We start from the raw sequence: 20,008 nt of genomic DNA on the forward strand, positions 1-20,008 counted from the left end.
TTCAACTTGCTGAAAGTATTCAGACACAAACTCTGCAGAACCTGAGCCAGCCACGAATTTTTGTTGGTGAGGAGGTAGAGCAAAGCCTAGGGCACATTTCATGTTCCTTTTCATGTACTATCTCAAAGCCCCCTCTTCTCCCTGCCCCCACCAGAGCTGAGTAAACACAAAAACAAAACAAAGATCCTTCTTTTCTCTCTGAAAAAAAGGAAGACGACTGAAGACCGAGGCAACTTGGCCTGAACAGCCCCTGTACTTCTGAGTACTCAGTTCTACCAACATCTGTTTCCCCTGCCTGTAGTTAAAATGCAAATGTCATCTTCTTTTCTCTCCCTTCTCCTTTCCCTAGACAACAGTGAGACCTGCTACTCATTTTTAGGCAAAGTAAAAGAGCTTTTCCTTGTTGGCTCTCTCCAAGAACAGCAGGGAACAAAGCATTTGTTATTTTTAGATCCCACAGTTCCCCTCAGTGCAGGAGGCTCTCTGTCCCGGAAAGATGGAGTTTCTCATCTGTAGCTTGAAAAGTATTTATTGCACTGCTGGTTTAATCACTTGTTTTCAGAGTGCTGCACTGGAAACCGGCTAATGGACAAAGCCAAGAGATACTAGAAATTTCTGCTTGTCCAAGCACTCAAAGCTGAAATGTATATTCAAGCCTTCTCTGTCACATCAGGCTTATCTTTTCTTATTCTTGTAACCCCATTATTACCAGCCTGAGTTTTCGCCCTGTGCCCTGGAGTCTTCTCCCGTTCCCCAAGCCACAACACATAAGTTCCCCCGGCTTAAATCTTTTGGGTTTTTTGGTGGGACCTACAGGATCCCACACCAGCACTATGCAGCTCTCTGTGATTCTCACTCTCCCATATGCTCTGTGAGGGTGATTTCCACATCCTTGTCACCACGTAATAAGCCAGGCAGTGACATCTAATGTCACTTCCTAGTGAAGGTGAGCAATAGGATGCCATCCAGCAACAGATGAAAAGCAGCTTGGAAAAAAACCACAGAGTCCCTGGCCAACTCAGCTCCTCAGAGAGGGCTCAGGAGCCCGGAGAGATGTAGACTGAAAGTCTGGAGAGAGGAATGCAGAGTTTAATATCCTTGAGGAGAAGGGCAGGCTGAGGAACACTGTGGTCACCTGTGTGAGTGCCTCTCCTGAGCACACACTGGAGCACTAAGGACCTCTCAGGAGTGCTGGGGGAAATGATGCTCACAGGACCACACGACCCATCAGCGTGGACCTTTTCTCCCTGACAATACCTTGACATGTCTCAGAGAGAAGCAAACAACCAAAATCACTTGGAGATTTTATTAACTGGGGACTGGATTGAAGAGAGAGACCAAAATTAGTGGTTGCTAGAAGATATTTTTTGGAATAGGCCCTAAAACAAGAAATCTAAAACAAATATTTGACATGAGTTACGCTTGTGAGTAGGGGTTCGCCTGTGGGCTGGAGGCATGAGCAAAAAACTGCATTATTGGACCAAACCCATCCTCTCTGCAATGTGGGGCCTCTTCCAAAAGAGCTCCGAGCACGTTTCATTCCTGTGTGGGCAGTTTGGAGTTGAAACCAATTATATTACATATGGGATCATCTATATGACATGAGGTTTGTCAAGCAGTTGGCACTAGAGATCACAGGCACATGAAAATACATTAGTCAAGTAATTAAGATCTATATTTTCACAAATTTTCACCTTTTTTCAGATGTTGTGAAATATGCTTACATATGCTTCCACCCCAGAAAGTGTCTTACTTTTGAAAGAATCTGAATTTATAGCCCAATATTTTTAATCCCTTTTAACTACGAGTTATAAAGGAATTTATACACATTGGAAAATTATACATAAAAGACAAAAAAAAAAAGATAATTTTCTGTAATGCTACTTCTCCTTCCTAAGAGCAGTAGTCATCATTAGTGGAAAGTTGATTATTTAAGCAATAAACCCTCAGCTCTCTCCCACAATATCTACTAAACAACGCAATGATATCTGGTTAATACACTGATATTTTAACAAATCACTTAATTTTGTAGAGAAAACCTGTATTATTTATATTCTGTTGGACTCCAAGCACAATTAAGTTACTCTTTTATGATATATTTCACCATTACTGTTTTCAAACACCAATAAAATGGAGACATATAACAAAGGAACTTTTTCTTAATTACTCTTTCAGATATCAAAACATATTTAGTTTGAGTTGATAGTATATGCTAGAGGCAAATGTGGCCTGTTTAGAATTGTTTCTGTGTTCCAAAAATAATTAGCTGTATTCTTTTGATGCTAACCCAGAAATAAGGAGGAACAACATTAAATTAATGAAGCTACACCAGCATGGCACGAAATAGAACGCAGCTGCATTTTTAAAGAGATTTTCTCTGAAGTCATAATTTGAACGGGAAATAGGAAAAAACAACTGCAACAAAATATATTAGTAATCTGAGTTCCTGCATGGCATTTCTGTCACATCTGAAACTCAGATTGATTTGACCAAGAAATGAACACCAGCATTTGGGGATGCTAAATAGCAGCTTTGTCAGGATGGCTAAGGGACAGGCTTGGAACATCCTTACTTGACTCGATGTGTTGTCACAGCAATTTGAACTGATGGCAGTTTTGAAATCTGAACAGAACTTTGCTCCTTGACACTACCTGGAAAGTCAACATGCAGTCAGAACAGCTTCATCCAACACTCACAACTGCTCAGATTAAATTGGTTCCCATCCATTACCTTCCATCCTCTAGGTTATCCTCTAACATTATGTTCAAAAAATAAGGTCAGTGGTGAGGTGAGGTGTTTCTTAAAGGAAGCTGATGTCCCAGAACAACTCCCAAATGGCACCATCCAGACAGTGTTAGTGATCTAGCATAGCTAGGCAGGATGCTGGTGCACCCATTAACCTCATGGGCTGCAGGCTTCTATGCCTTCAGATCTGGCTCATCCATTCCCTTTCCTTCCTTCCTTCTCTTTTTTGTTTTGGTGCAGCTCCAGGTACTAAAAAAAACGCTCAGAAAAAAAAAACAAAGCCAACCAAACTAAAAAACCAAACACTCGAAAAGCAAAAAAAAAAAAAAATCCCAAAACCCAAATCCCCAAAAGCCTCCAAAAAAAACAAAAACAAAAACACCTCAAAAAACAAAACCAAAAAACCAAACAAAAAACCCATCCCGCCCCCGCCCCCCAAAAAACCCAAACAAACAACAAAAAAGCCCCAAGGAATACCTTTAAGGCTTTACTCTTGAGAAAGGAATGAAATATCAACTAAATGATCACTGCATCCTAAAGTTTCAATTTTGTTCCTAAATTTTACATAGCATATTATTCCAAAGTATGAGGGTATGGAGAAAGTTTAACCCAAAGAATAATCTAATCTTAAGGAGTTCACAAGCTGACAATTCAACCTCCATGACAGGCCTGACAATCTCCTTTCTGTTTTTGGGGGAGAAGGGAGGAGCAGAAAAGGAAATGGTGCCATAGTTGAATACACCAGACTAGCCACTGTATGCAAGAAATACATATTACAATTAAATTCAATGTTTAATTCTCCATTGCACAAAGCAAACTCCACAGAAAGAGAAGATGCCTGAAGCAGCATTACAATGCATTATAATGAAGAACTCCTCTGAAGGCAAGGAAGAGTATCCCACAGATGATCAGTACAGCAATGACATCAGAACAGCAATGACGAGATAATTTCTCAGTGGCAGAGGAGGATGCACCTGACGGGAGCTGGGCACGGCTCTCCTGGAATGAGAGCTGTTTCCAGAGGAGTGCAGACACAGGACCACACAGCCATGCCTTTCAGACTGGGGGTGCACTGATTCCCTGAGAAAAAAGCACAACTTCCTTTTTGTCTTTTAATTTTGACTGCTCTGGTTTTGTTCTGTTCTAGACCCTATCCACTGCAGCCCCTTGGAGTTTTTGACTCTGTGGCACCAGTTCATTGTATCTCCTGCCTGCTGGGACTGGAAGAGGCTCCCCTGGTTCTCCCCAGCACACACCTGAGTGCTGACACACGCAGTTAGACGAGGCTACACGTTTTGACAACTGTGCTGTTTGCAGCCACAGCTTCCCAGCACAGACACGCACAGCTTCCCTTTCATGAGGCGGCTGCAGCTTCTGGGCCCTTAAATCACACTGAGTATTTTTGTTTTGTCTAATCTATCCCTCTGCATGTCTACAAGTAGCCACTGACTCTGGCAGACACTTCTAGCAGCCCAGACAACCCTGTTCTCAGTTTTCTATTGACCAAGATGTCAGCAGATGACAGCCCGTGCTCCACTGATGTCATTCGGTAATTTAACAACATTAAATACGGGACAGAGTCTGACCTCCATCACCATTTTAGTGGACACTTTATTATTTTGTTTTCAATCAGAGAGTTAGACTGAGGGTAATGGGGAGATGCTGTGCCATAATTCATTGCAATGGCTTAAACATATGCTCATAAAATGGCAGCTTGTTGTCTGACGCAATTATGTCAGACTTACCATGGCTAGCAAAAGCAGATTTAATACAAACTATCCGCTGCTGAACTCTACAATCTTCCAATACAACTATTCTAAAAGACACAGTCAAATACTAGCTGATGATAAATAAGCTCCTCCATGTCTGTGGGAATAAATCTGTATTATTTTGTCCAGTATAGCAGACTTTCCCTGTCTCTGACAGTCATGGACTTGGCGAGTTCATCTCTTTTTTTTTTTTTTTTAACTGGGCTATATGACAAAATTTAATCTTTTCTGAAGGTGACTCTTCTTTAGGGGAGGCAAGCACAAAATTTATTTGGTCTCTGCAATAGTTTCCACTCATTTACTGACCTCCCTGCCCACTTTATACAGACACTTGCTTGTAACACCTTTAGAACAGCCACTCTCGTGCCAGCACAGAGCTTCCTCTGGAGCAGGCTGAAGGGGCTATAAATGCTCCTTATAAGGGCCAGCTTCCCATAGCTACTAAAGATTTCATCTGCCAGGTGACTATTGCTACTAAAAAGGCAGGGCTACCTTCATCTTATTTTATGGATTCTTCTGGGTGCCTTCCAACTCAGGATATTCTGTGATTCTGTGACCCTGTGAAATTCCCTGAAGTATCCTGGAAGACATTCCACCTTACAGATTCAAGCTGGGAAGGCCTGAGACCTGCTTCCTACTGAGTTCAAGAGGAAAAGCAAGCACTTGCTGTGTAGATTCTTGGGGCAGTGGGCAGGGGCCGTCTCAGACTCTACACTGTCAGATCAGAAAAGAGGGATCCTCATTAACTCATTCTGAACTCACAATCTCATGCGGAAAATATAAATTGATGTTTTCCAAATGGATACAATCAGAAGAACGCTTCTGCAGCTTCAAAAGAAAAGGGTGTTAATGGAGAGAAAGGAAACTGAAGCTACAAAATAAATTGAAGGAAAATAAGATATCTGAGAGTGTTCTTGTAGATATAGGGCTGACATAAGGACAGAAATGCTTCAACAAATCTTTACTTTTGTGTGTGAACCGTTTAATACAGGATCTCAAGCAAAGCTGGTGAAAATAAAGTGTAAATTCATAACATATTTCTTCAAAGGAGCAGACAGAAAATGACATGAGGACAAAAAAGCAACTGAAGTAAGCAGAGGGAAGACTGCTCTCTTAAACAGACTGAAACCCAGGAGGGCTAAGGGAGGTCATAATACATCTATTCATTGGTTAATTTCTAGTGGATCTCCTTGTGAATTGTCTCATTTCTTCTATATGGAAAAACCCTGACATTTGCTGTCACCAGTGACCTCCTTCCCGTGCCAGTCCTGTGACCCACAGTGACCCCTGCTGTACCAATATCAATAATTATTTACCCACGACACAAACACAACAAACACTTCACTGACTTAGACTCCCCATACCACACTTCTAGAAGGCTGTGAAAAAACCCTCCCTTTGGCCTTGGAACATAAAGAAGAGAGGAATGTGACAATTTGGGGAGCTGGCAGCAGCCTGTGGGAGCTGGAGCGCCCACCCACCGTGACAGAGCTGTGTGATCATGCTGGGCCTCACATTCCAGCAGCAGTGGCAGAAACTGTTGCAGATGCTCCATGCTGATGCTGTGCCCATAATCTGCTCACATTTCATGTCTTATTTCCTTTGAGTTAACATCTGAGTGGTGTGTGATACGCCATCCTTCAGGAGGCTTTCCACAGCCTCCAAGGACTCCTCCTCAGCCGAGCCCTTCAGAGGCTGTAAATACAGCTGTTAATTTCCCTGATAAATAACAGAAGGACAAGGTACAGAGAAGAATTTGCACCGCTCAGTGCCAGTCTCATTACTTAGGAAAATTGTCCTTTTACTCTTCAGAACACAGAACAGAGATTTGCATCCTAAACGCTTCAGGTTTAATTTGTAGCCTCCCTTCCTGCCCTGACTGACCTAGAACTACCAAACCACTAACAAATAAAAAAAATTGGGAATAGCAGTGCTTCTGTTTTCACCTGTCATTTTCTGTCTGCTCCTTTGAAGAAATATGTTATGAATTTACACTTTATTTTCACCAGCTTTGCTTGAGATCCTGTATTAAACGGTTCACACACAAAAGTAAAGATTTGTTGAAGCATTTCTGTCCTTATGTCAGCCCTGTATCTACAAGAACACTCTCAGATATCTTATTTTCCTTCAATTTATTTTGTAGCTTTAGTTTCCTTTCTCTCCATAAACACTCTTTTCTTTTGAAGCTGCAGAAGCGTTCTTCTGATTGTATCCATTTGAAAAACACCAATTTATATTTTCCGCATGAGATTATGAGTTCAGAATGAGTTAATGAGAACCCCTCTTTTCTGATCTGACAACACCTTTATTTCATGGACTCTGTAGCTATAAACCTGTTTATTTGTATGGAAGAAAGAAATTATACTGGCAGCAGAGCTTGGAAGAATTTTTTTTTAACTATAGCAGTTGTGGAGCTCTTCAAGACAGTAATTCCATGGTTTTTAACAATAGTGTTGCAAGTCTGTCTGTGTGTTTATTATTCCACTCTGAAAAAATCAGTGAGTGAGAAATGGTTTCTTCTTTCCAACAAGATATTGCAAGAGAAAGAGAAAATAACTATCTTTTCTTTTTTGACAATATTTTTAAAAAAATACTTGTTTTAGTGTTTCAGTTATAATTAAATTTTACTTCTTTGAGGATAACATAAACTGTGATACGCCATAAACCCAGAGCACCAAATTAAATTCTACCAGGGTTACTTTAATATAATACCACACAAATCAAGTAACTGGCAGCACAATTGTTTTCCTACCATACTTGGAAGGTTTTGTAGAACGGAATATATTTAAACTCTACTTCTTAAATATAATTTGCACTAATGACTAGATCACCCAGTGTGAATTACCAAAGGCTGCAAATTAACAAAGATGAGAAGGTATCCGATTATTTTTAAAGGGCTAATGGATTCTGAAACGCACCAGTTCTGTACTTTAGAGATGACACGTTGCTTTAACCATTCATAACAGCGCCGTAGTAGCAGAACACAGCTCAGCACCTCTGCACAGGTAATGACCATCCCCACAGCCATGGCTGTGCTGCTGATCCTGGCCCAGGAAGGATGGGACAGGGAGGGGCACCTGGAATTTTAAACTGTTTTAAGTTTTAAACATCACCGGCCAAGGTAACAAATGGGCTGAAGGCAGAGGAAGGCGGTTTCCTTCTCAGGAAAAGGGACTCAAAGCCACTGCTTGGGAAGCGCCTGTGCTGGAGTCAAAGCAAACACCCTTTCCAGAGCTGTCATTCACTCCTTGTGCTGTTGCTGAGATTCCTGTACACTCTGTGTAGGGAAAGTGTACTAATACTCCACTAATACACCACTAAAATGTGATTTTTCTGCCAGATAAGACTCCAATAATTCACAGATAAACATCAACCCAGTCCCAGCCCTTTGCTGCCATTGACTCACCAGGGCTGTCACACAAGCGCCACTGCAAACAGTATTTACTTAAACATGGAATGACAGGGCTGGATGGAAATGGCAAAGATACACATATGAGTTGACATGAATGAATCTTTGAAGTCATATTTATGAAAAATTAATGCTTAGAAAGGACAAATGCAACGCTACCCTAAAGTCTCCTTGCCCTGACTGCAGCAACTGTTCAGATCCTGCTCAAGGTTTGCCGGTGCTGGTGTGCTCCTTTAGTGCAGCACTCACTTTCAACTTGGCTACTGCTACTGCCAGCCCTCCTCATTTTCAACTAAGTCAGGCACTAACACCGTTAATGCATTTCCAGCCGTGTTGGAGTGTGTTCCTGAAACAACTCCAGTTTCTCAAATTGCGCCCATTAAGGTAAAAACTGCCATTTTTTATTCCTTTGGCCAGCACTGCATCTTATTGTGAGAATAACTGTTTTCACTAGCAGAGGAAAAAAGCCTGATGTCACTGGGGGCTGGCAGCCCTGGGTCTCTTTCAGATCACACACGTCTATCAGCAGCAGTTGAGAAGTGGCAATTGTCTCCTCACAAAATAGGAGCCCCAAGCTGAAAGCTCTCCAGAAGATGTGTGCTGGCCTCACACTCCCAGCCAGGCAGGACAACCCCACCTGGGGCTTCCTCACACCTCACAGAACACTGCCTTTGGCACAAACAAGGAACTGCAATTTGCCTACAGATTTTAGAAATCATGCTGATTTCACTGGAAGTGCTGCAACCTATTCAGCTTGAGAGTTGGTTTGAATATTTGGATTTTTTACTTAAATCACTTTTTGCTGGACAAGGCTCCCAGCAGTAAAAATCTAAATGAACCACAAATAGGGGCTTATTGAAGATTTTGCCACAATTTCCTTCAATTTCCCCTTAAATTGAAGATATCTGGAAAACACATAATAGCTGATCTAGATACTCTTTTGATGAAATAAAATACTAGTGCAGGCTTCTCAACAAGTCATTCCACTGGTGTGAAGAAATTTGCTAAATAATTTTTTTCTTCTATTTTATTTTTTTTTTTTACAACTAAGATTTATAATTTTCCCAATTATTTTTTTTTTAAATCCTAAAGAGAAAATTCTTACGCAAAACAGCTGGCAGACACTCGGCCCCCAAACCTGGAAAACAATTTCGATCATGTTTGAAAGAAAAGCAGAGCTCTCAAACATTTCACTGGTTTTTGGCTGGGGGAGAGGGCCCAAGGCAGGGAGAACTTGGCTGCTGCACACAGAGGGTTGGGTAGCACCCGGTGAGCCAGACTCAATCTCCTGGCCAGCAAGGGCACAGACTTGCTCTTTTCAGGGGGAATGTTTGACTACATCAAGGGGCAAGAAGGAATCCTTCCTCAGTGTGAATCCTCATGCCCTGTCACTTCAATGCCCTTCTTCATCTCAGTTCATCCCTGCTCTGGGCTGGCTGCTGTTCCTGCACTGACATCTCCTCTGTGAGGATGCCAGCCCTCCACTCAGTTTTTGTGTTCTGGTAATTAATTTTAGGCCTCAGCCATTCCAGCTTTCTTTCAACATGTCCACGCTAATCATCCTTAACCTTGTGTCTTATTTACACTTGGTTCATTTTTACCTTGTTTATTCTTTTGCATCATCATCCAGTTTTTTATAAACTTCTGATGGAGCCATAGTACATCTTGTTATTCAGTTTCTCCTTCTCCTTCATCAGAGTAGTCACTGATTTTCCTCCAGCCCAATTCCTCATTACAACTTCTGGGATTTTTTTGTTTGGTTTAGTTTAACATTTTGTACACTTCAATCCTCAAAATGACCTCAGAAACCAAATGTATTAGCCATTTCCTAAAATTTTCTTTGTGAGGACTCTTACATCTAGTCCTGCTGTTGTCACTCCTTCCATTCCTACTCCTTTTGTAATCACTGTCACTCAAATGATCCCTCACCACTGAAACTAATCAGTTATTTCCTGCTGATCAGAGGGAACCCTGAATGAGTTACTGGTTTGGAATCCCCTCTCCTGACATGCAGAGCTGTCTCTGACACAATACAAGATCGTGGTAAGCCATCAGTAACCTGTCATATTCTATTTCTCACTGCTACTCTGTTAATTAACCTCCTTATCTGGGGTTAATTAACCCCGGAATGCCATTAGCATCCTATTCTGCCTCTGGGAAGCTTCTATCAGCTGCTCAGAAAGCCCCAGCCTCATCTCCTCCAAGGCAGCATCACCTGGGCAGCATTACTCAGCCAAAGTACTGAGTTAAACCCTGGCACATGTCACCAGCTTTGCATCAGAGCCACTTGTTCCAGGTGGTTGTGACTCTGCTTGGGAAGGCCAGAGGAGACATGGAAAAGCTTTTCTTCAGGAGCAGGGTGGAACTGTCTGGCAGCTGAGGGACTGGGGGGTGGATGGATGGATGGATGACAGCAAAATAAAGAAGAGGGAAATAATAGGGGAGAGCAAAGTAATTTATTCTTTCCAATGATCTGTTTATGCTGGGAGGGTGTGTTAGGGTGAATCCCTTCTTTACATCCACCTGCTTCCCACACCCTTCTCCCCCTCCCCATTTCAGTGATCCCAGCTCCTGCATTTCTGGAGACAAAGCCAGCCTGAAGGATTTCAAAGCTTAGGAAGCACACAAACCAAAATATACAGCAGCTACATTTTTGTAGAAATTAAAAGTGATGTATCATATCCCAGTCCCACTTCTGCAATCCTGTTCTTTAATGAGTAAAAAATTGTTCTATATTTTCATTTAACAGCAATTTTGTTGTCTTCCCTTTTCTGATATGGACAACAATTTAATAACATAATTGCATATGAGAAGCACATTTTGAAAATAATTGCAGGAAGCTTAAAATTTCGTTGGAAATGTTATTTTAAATTGATCTCAGTAGTATTTTTAAAAAATCCTGTAGAGAATACAGATTGAAATTTATATGTGCCAGTTGTCTGAAAAATTCTTAGCAAGAAAGGCAGATTTGGTATTAAAACATGGCAATGCTGACACTTGAGAGTGAGCTGATGCTCAGGGGGATTTTGAACAAAGTGAACTGCAAATATTTCCCTGCACCACATCCCCAGCCTAACCTTACTTATGATACTGAGATTTTTAAATTGTTTGTTTGCATTTAAATTGCTAAGAAATTAAGTATTTCCATATTTCTTAGCAACTTTTAGTAATTTCTTTTAAGTCAAATGTAATCCTTTAACATTCGAAGGACAATATGAAATACTGGCATTTTTTTGGGCAGGAAATCCAATCGTTCTCACAAGGCTGGTCCTCCCACCCTGGTTCTGCTCATTTTCTCGTGCTCTTTATGTTTTTTGTGTTCTTTGGGGCAGGGGCCTGAGGGATCATTCCCTCCATCCCACCAAGCCAGAACACAAACCCTGCCAGCCTCCCGAAGCCCCCATGACAGCAGCAGCTGTTTGGGACAGATTTTGTGCAGCTACATTAATGGCAGCTGTGATCTGACTTCTCCTGGCACTGAGGCAGCCCCTGACATGAGACCAGATCCCAGAAACAGCAGCTTAGTGTGAGACCTACAATCCTGTGCTGAGCACAGCTCAGAGACAATGCAACAGAGGATTACCTAAATCTGTTATGGATCCATCATGCTATCAGAAAATTGTGCCTGTTAGCACGTTCATACAGAAATTTCTGCAGCCATAACAAAATCAGTCTACTGTTGGGAGAAAAATTATTACCTGCAATAGGTTCAGAAAGGAAGTAAAGAATAATGATGTTTCTGAGTTTACTTCTTAATGCCTCTCTAAAAGACTACAAAAATGAATGTCTGTGTTGCAAATATTATGACATGTTTAATGAGAATTGTATTAGAGCTCTGTCTCAGCCTGTGAAAAGTTGTCAGTGTCACTGCACGGGAGTTTTTCCCTAACTCAGAATTCTTAGCTCAGTTACACAGGGGTAAAGCAAAGCTTTTGCACTGGACACTCTGCTACTTGACTGCTTTATGAAGAACAACAAAATTGGGATGTACTTGAAGAATTTCCATTTTAGTGCCATCCAAATTTAGCAATGACCAGCTGATAACCCTTTTTGACTGAATTTATCTGTGTGTGCATCTCGTTCATGATTAGCCTGTGCTATTAGTTCTAGAGCATGTTCTAAGATGATACAAGGAAAAAAATAAAAGCAGATGTAATGGTGCTTTGAAAACATCCAGATGTAAGATTTCATCTATTTTACTCAAAAAATCCCCTAAAAGCCAGATTTGTTGGTTGAATGATCAAAAGTGAATTATTCTCTATTGTATTTAAGAATGAATTATTGATTCTACCAAATACCTTCACCTAAATCTCATGGAAAGGTTTTATGATGTCACCTACCTACCTACAAAAACTGCTGTATGCTATTAAGAACATGATTTTATCAGTCATACAGTAAAACAAAAACATGCTCTTATAAATATTCTATAAGAGTTTTTGCTGCCTTTGCAGATGGTGACTATTTCTTCCCAGAAAACTGACAAACCCAAAACTGAACCACTCTTGAGAGTTGCCCCCATAGTCAAAGATTAGGATATATTCAGAAATGCAACATGGGCAGTTTTCTGTTCAACAACAGTTTCTTCCCATTTTTAATTCCAGTTTTCTGCCCTGAAAGAATCTGTGTGTATGTCTTTATAGGACAGATAGAAGGTTTTCACACACACAGACCAAAGAGAACTAGTTAGCATTTTTCCCCCGATTTTATGAGTAGATTAAGTTTAATGTTTTGGTTTTATTCTAGGAGCACAGACCACTCTGCTGCCTTTTGTGGGGCTACCAGGGTGTGAAATCACACATGATCTCAATTAAATACCTCACATATTTATTAAAGGACTGTTGTCACTGATAATTCAACACCAGCATCTACACACACACAAACCATAACTGTTTTTTCTTCTCCATGAATAACGTTTTCAGCACTCCATCCACGCAGCATTACTTACTGAAGAAAAGTTGTACCTAGTAAAGCCAAATACATATTAAGCACACGCTCTGTGAACACAGGAACAGCTCTCCCACACAACATCTCCAGATTGTGCACTTAACCTTGAAATGACAACGCTTTGTGGATCAGTGGGCCCAGTGGCTGGTGGCAGGTTAGGTCTGGGCTGCTGGGATGCCCTTGCCAGCTGCTGCTGAGCAGCTCCCTTCTGCTCCTGCCAAGGGCTGAGCTGGTGTGGTGCCACAGAAAACTGTCTGGAACGCAGCAGGACAGAGCAGAGGCACAGCTGTCCAGATGGGAGGGGATGGCACCTGTAGCTGCAGCGAAATCTCCAAGGGGATGATTTGCTAAGGCCTCCCAAGGGAATTTTTCTGCCACGAAGAAAATATTTCCTCTAACAAATACAGTCTGCACCGCATCATTAGCTGATCATCAGCCAGGTACTACCCAGCATTTTAAAGCCTGGGATTCCAGGGATTGCCTGCAGCTCTTCCTGTGCCTGGTCCAAATATCACTGAAGGTAATGTCCATCATTTCTATTCCTTGCAGACCCACAGTTACAATAAGAACCTCAAGGAGGTGGCTGTTTTTATTCTGAGTGGAACAGAGCCGTATCAGAGATCCAGGAGGTGACCCGTGAGGGAAGTAGTGCTGCCTAAATAAATAGATCAATAAATGCTGAGGGAATTCACCTTCTTCAGCTATACATGTTGAACCCAAGTTTAACCAGCAAGTGCTATATCTGGTATTATATAATGAATACCCAAGATTTTATATAATTACTACCCAGGGTTTTTCAGTCTGAGTGATATCCCATTGGATCCTTGCCCTGACTTACACAGTATCTTCTTCCCCAGTGGGTACCTGGGGATTGAATTTCATGGTGAAAAGGACAACTTTTTGCATTTTTCCAGTGAACTGCTGGTAGCAAACAGTGTTCTTGAAAAACTGTTCTTCAGAGAGACACACACACCATTCCCTTTAGCATACTAGAATATATTAAAAAAAAAAAAAAAAAGGAAGAAAAAGAAAAAAAATATACTACACTTTTTTTTTTTGCACTTTCAACAGACTGGGGGAATGTGTTTATTTTTGCACCACATGCCTTTGGGTAGCAGTACCAGTATTCATGTAACCATGAAAAAAAGGAGAGAGGTTATCAAAAGTGAATTTCTCAAATTCTCAGTCATCTGCCAATAAAACCGCACATTGTGAGATGTACAATCGATGGCTTAACAGTGATTTCATTCATTGTATGGGCCTAGAAACACCCAGCTTTGTCTCACTGTTCATATACCCGTGGTCCTCACAAGGCTACAAAGTTTTGTGCTGAAACAAAATTTACACCAGTTTGAAGCATGGCAGATGATAATGGAAATTTTTCCTGCTTTCCTTCTTTCCAGAATGGAATTTTTTCCTGCTATTGAAGCCAAGAGGCCCAAATCCTGAACTTTTCAGAACTTCTGAGGGATCCAGCAAATTCTTGACTAATGCAGTTTGGAGCAGACTAGATATTAATAAAGGAAACACTACCTAAAAGTTTACGCTCGGTGGCTTTGTCAATCACAAAAAACCTGAACAGACCTCAAGAGTCTGAGTTCATGTTCATTCATTAAGTGTAAATATCAGGCCAGAAATCTAGAGAGAAATACGCAGATACCAGCAAAGGCTAGGAACAGCGCATTCTTTGAAATGTCAAAGTTCTTACAGATTAATTATGCAACTATGGAAAACAGGAGAGCTTTGTTTGCTTGAACCTAAGAATAGCTGCTTAAATGACTGAAATAATAGAGAAGTTCTGCACCCCAAAACTTCTAGTAAAAAAAAAAATAAAAAAAATTAAAAAGAATCTGATCCTCTCCAATAGCTTTCTTTAAAATGAGAAAATTCATAGGGTGGGGGAACCTAAACCCTAATCAGAATTCAGACCAAGGAAATCTTCCTGTGAAAGTTGGGTGGGTATTAGGCAAACCCAGGAAACCGTGTGGTTTCATTAATTGACCACCTTGCATCATTGCATGGATTCCATCAGGATTTAAGTTTTTGTTTGCTTGGTTTGTCTGGGGGCATGTTTGCATGCCTGGTCACTTGGTGAGCAAGGCAGAGTCATTTCCATTCACTGTAGGACAGGCATTAGTAAATGAGAACACGTGGAACAATATTGGGTGGTTCTTGTGTACACGACAGGAGCAAATATCTGCCCTGCATTCTGCCAACCCTCCTGATTCCTGGAGCAAGAACAGGCAGGTGCCACCCTGGCACTCTGCCACAAATGCACAAGGCTTATCATCACTTCTATTCAACACAAATATCATCTTTAACGCAGAGATTATGTCTTATGCACATCCAATTTTCGCTTTAGGAAAGTAAGAGCTGCTGCTTCAGGACCAGGGATTAACTGGGGCTGATGTCGTCTCTCCTTGCAGTTAACCCACTTCTGGCAAGAATTCAGTCATACAGCTGCTGCCTGTTCACAGTGCCAGGGAGTGGAGCATGGAATATTCCACATGCTGGTATGGAACACACACGGATCACGTTTTACTCGGGACCCAAATCACATCTCACTTTCAGGAGCTCTGTATTCATCCCATTCCATTTGGATTAGTGCAGAGGAATACAATGCTCATGCCCAAGCCACCAGGCATCATACTTTCCCAGTTCCAGCCTATTAAACCAGCTGACTCAAAAGGAAGCTGACATTTGATAGTTACATTTCCAGGTCAATATGAGATAGGCAAGTGGGACAAAAAGCTTTGAACTTTTGACCAGCCGTGGAAACACGGTATCGAATTAGCACTAAATACCGATCATCCTAAAGGAAAAAGTGGTGTCAGACTGTTCTGGTCCAAGGGGAAATTCCAGGCTCAGGAGAAGGCTTTGAAAATGAGGTGAAAAAAATGAATAATGTGCAAGGGTTGAACAGAAAAGCACATGACTTAGAAAGAAAAAATGAAAGGCAAGAAACAAACAGGAGCAAAGGTGTTCTGTCTTTGAGGAGAGCACCTATCCCTACATGTGCTTTTCAAGCATCAGTTATACAGGTATTTCACCTGCAGAAGGAGCATTTAAACTGCAAATTGTTGGACAGCAGTACCAGTATGTAAAACTGTGGTATACATCACTTAGGCAGCAAGTAAGGTGGATTATTTCATCTCTGTCATAGATTTCAGGGGATTCTGATAAGCATCAAACAAGTCAGAAAGAGGGAAGATTATATTTTTCCAGACACTGAAAACACACAATTTGACTGAAAAGGAAAGGGACAAATCCTGCCTTTTATCACACTGATTTATACCTGGAGCGACTCAGCTGAAGTCAATTTTCTCAATGGAAATTGAACAAGGGCTATGAGACCAAAAAACTGCACTAGTATTTAATGGACAGCTGACTTTCTGGAAATTGGAGCTCCAGCAATAGAAACACTCAAGGGCAAGTACTTCACAGGAATGTGTTACAGAGAACAGTAGCCAAGTGAAGGTGATAGACCCCCAAACAAACTCAAAACCTGTCTGAAACCGAATGCTCAGCTCAGAGTCTCTGGGGACAGTGCTCTGTGCAATGGTGAATGAGGCTCCAGTTACACACAGGCCCACGAGCACAATAACTTGCACAATAAAGTGCAAAGAAAAGAAAAATACGAAAGTATTATGCAAGACAGCAGTATGTCAGAAAAACAGCACTGCATACTCAGCAGCTGAGTTGGAAGCAACCAATGTATTCAACACTCGCTGTTTTTTCTTGCTACTCTTGCACTTATTCATATGCCAGAGATTTCTGAAAAGTCAACATTTCAGTACACTAACTCAGGAAGAAGCAGGAGCTGCACCACACAGACATGAAGTGATGGCAGGGATCCGGGAAGCAAGCCCTGCCTCATGTGCAGGCTTCATCAGCAGTGCTGCAAAGCCGTGTGACAGATGAGGATGTGGCATCCCACAGCACCTAAAATGAGCTCTGGAATGGTTCACAGTGGGCAGACCTGGAGCTCTGCTCTGTCTGTCTGTCCTGAGGCAAATGACTCCTCCTGCCTCCACAGCTAACTATTATTTAAAATATTACACGTCTGGTGGGACATTAATTCACAGGTTTATGCAGTAATGACAATGAAACTTCCATCACTATGAAAGATGAATTATATATACATACAAATGTCATTATTTTCCTGTTTGAGGACTTGATATTTGGCAGAAGGAAAATAATGAATAAAACCCCAATGAAACAGAAAACTCCCTACATTGGTTGAGCATCCTGAACACACCACATGAGTGGTACCTTTGCAGTGAATTTAATACCAAATGGAAACAACAGATTGCCCTACAGTCTGGGGCAAAAAGACTGTAACTCCCTTGGTACTTGGTATCTCCTCACCACCTGTGCTGAATGAATTACACAGGTAAAAGCAGCAGGGAAATTGTCTTATTTCATGGTCTACTTAAATCTTCTAACAGGCACATTTTCTGAAATCCAAACAGAATTCTTAGATCTACCAAACATCTGAGTGTGTTTTTTGCTTTAAATGGCAGCTGTGCTGTTATGCAAATGTAGCTCTACAGGTAATTAATGTATGTTATGATAAAGCTGCCAGTTATTAATAAAGTCCTAAATAGAATCAGAAAACCATTTTTTTAGTATACTATGATTTTTTATATATGATCAGGCCTTGCACGTCTATTCTTAGCTGAAACTATAAATAGTATTTAATAAATAGGACGGGATGTATTGTCATAGTCTGTATTCTATTCTTTGATTGTCATGTCCTGCCTTTTAATGCATTTCCCCAACTTTGGGGTTTTCACATCAGCTCTAGAACCATCAGCTTTGACACAGAGGAAACATTATCTCCCTCCTGCTTCATACTTAGAAAACAGATGAAGGTCATTCATCTGCAGGACTGAACCTCGGTGACCCTCTTTATCACTCATATTGCTCATTTTCCATTGCAAGTGCTTCCTGTTTTCCCAAAGAATATTACAGCAACAGAAGCCTTTCCCCTGTGTGTACTGCTTTCAGTGACTCCTGATTAAGGCTGAAGGCTGGGATTTGTGCTGCTGCGCTGAGGGGACAGACCAAGGCAGGCAGAGGATGCCTCTGCTGTTCATCACACTGTGTGGAAATCCAGTCTCCTCCTCAAAACAGCAGCACATGGGAGTCCTCAGACTGGCCTACTCCATTTCTGAGGACTTGCCCCTTCATTTTATCTGGCTTTTTCTGGTTTTCCTTCCCTTCACTTCATATCCTCCCTCTATTTTTCACCCTAGGAAAAACCAGACATTCCTCCCACAAACATCCTTTTTTTAACTGCCTGTCATATAAACCCTTAATCTCCTAATGTTGGCCCTGATTCTGCAATAAGGAGAATCTCTCTAGAGTCTAGGGAAAAGCATTGATGTCAACTAGCACAAAACGTCACCTTTTTTGTTTTCCATCAAAACCTTTCCTGCTTCTATCAGGAAGAACACTCAGATTTCAAACAAACCATCCACCATTATTAAAGCAGATTTGTTTCAATCTTGCTTGTCAATGCCACTGATTCATTGATAACAGGCATGCCATTTTGTTGTGAACTTTATGCTGCATGAAGGAAAGTGGAAGGATTAAGAAAGCCTGGGACAATAGTGAAAATAATAGAAACAGGCAAAGTTTTCTTTTTGTAACACGACGTATGTATTCGTTTTGACATGCTGCATCAGGAATCATTTTGCAATTAGAGATTTCCATTTAAATCAAGAAGCATTTGTTAAATAAAAAGGTAGAACTATGGACAACTAAATGAACTCCCACTTATATTGAGCAGCTCTACCCCTGTGTCTCAGTTAATCATGGCGAAATGTGTAAGCTGCCTTAATTAGCATAGTCAGAGTGAACTGAATTTTATTTCACATCGACTTTTCTTCGGGCCTTGCTTTTTCTGCAGCTCTTTTCATTAAAGGTCTGCAGTAAACTAGCAGTCAAGTCTGTTCCACAGAGAATGTAACTTGATTATTCATTTGCAAGCTCATTCCAAAATAGATCATTCTAATGGATGAAATCTAAATATGCATCAGACCTGTTAACACCTGCGTTTATCAGTTTGGCTCTGCGGATGGCAGCAGCCTCCACTGGTCCATGGCTAAACAGCACACTACACTGCCACACCATTTGTTTCTCCAGCTGTTCAGCGTGCCCATGCTAACCAAACTCAGTGCTGTTACTCAATGTTGCTTTATGCACTGTACCAAATCCCAACCTGCCTCTCACAGACCTGATACACACAGTCCATGGTACACCCAGTGCACCTTTCCAACCTTCCTCATGGCTCCCAGTGCAGAAAATCACAGAGAGCTGAAAGAATGCTTTTTGAAAAACAAAACAAGCTGCTAATGCTTTGTCTGTTCACCTTTCGGCATAAACCTCTGCTTGATTTTAAATGTACTTACAGTGGAAGGCCTCTGCCTCATTCTGTGTATCTCTGATATCCCCAATTCATCCAGGGTCTCCAGACAGACACAAACACCAACAGAGGGAAGGAAACTGCTCTCCAGCCCCTGGAAGAGAAAACCATATCTTTGCCATCTATTTTCCAGAGACAACAAGAGGGAAACTGTAGGTCAGGCTATTCCCAACTCGTGGAGCTGCCTAAGGGATGGGGAGGTGAGGAGAGCACGGAGGCACAGAGCCTGGCAGTCACTGTTGGAGTGTTGCTCTCCAAAGCCTTCTGGGTTTGTTTCTCAGCTTTATGGAGGGCAGAACGTTTGCTAGCAAATGTCCCAGTCCCAGAGAATGGCAGAGAGCACTACACATGCATGTTACAGTGGTGTGGTGACACCCTCTCACTGAACACACCACTGTCATACTGTCTTAGGAAGAAAACAAACACATCAGGGCTTACATCTGCTGTTGTTACATTGTAGTCACTAAATCATGGCATCACACAGTGCATATTTATGGTTCTAACAGGCTTCCTCTGAATAAACAGGAACACTTCCTATTATGCATCCTGTGGATCAGAGTGCTGAATTTGCTTTTTGCAGCACCTCACACACTGGATTCCAAACCTGCTTGGCCTCTGGGCCTGTGTTAAGCTATGCTTGTTTGTCTCCAGGTTTCTTCACTTGGCTTGGAATTATGTATTGTCCTACAGTGCTCCCCTGGAAGTTATAAT

General features: G+C 41.5%; 1 long non-coding RNA gene across 1 annotated transcript in view; it reads right to left on the minus strand.

Moving 5' to 3' along the window:
* Positions 1 to 19,290: 19,290 nt before the first annotated feature.
* Positions 19,291 to 20,008, minus strand: part of LOC136364558 (uncharacterized) — a 165,687-nt gene continuing 164,969 nt past the window's right edge. The window contains exon 3 of the long non-coding RNA XR_010744179.1: positions 19,291 to 19,391. This is a non-coding gene — a long non-coding RNA (uncharacterized lncRNA). The remainder of the gene's footprint in view (positions 19,392 to 20,008) is intronic.

Source organism: Sylvia atricapilla, chromosome 8, assembly GCF_009819655.1.
Source record: "Sylvia atricapilla isolate bSylAtr1 chromosome 8, bSylAtr1.pri, whole genome shotgun sequence".
Classification (NCBI taxonomy): domain Eukaryota; kingdom Metazoa; phylum Chordata; class Aves; order Passeriformes; family Sylviidae; genus Sylvia; species Sylvia atricapilla.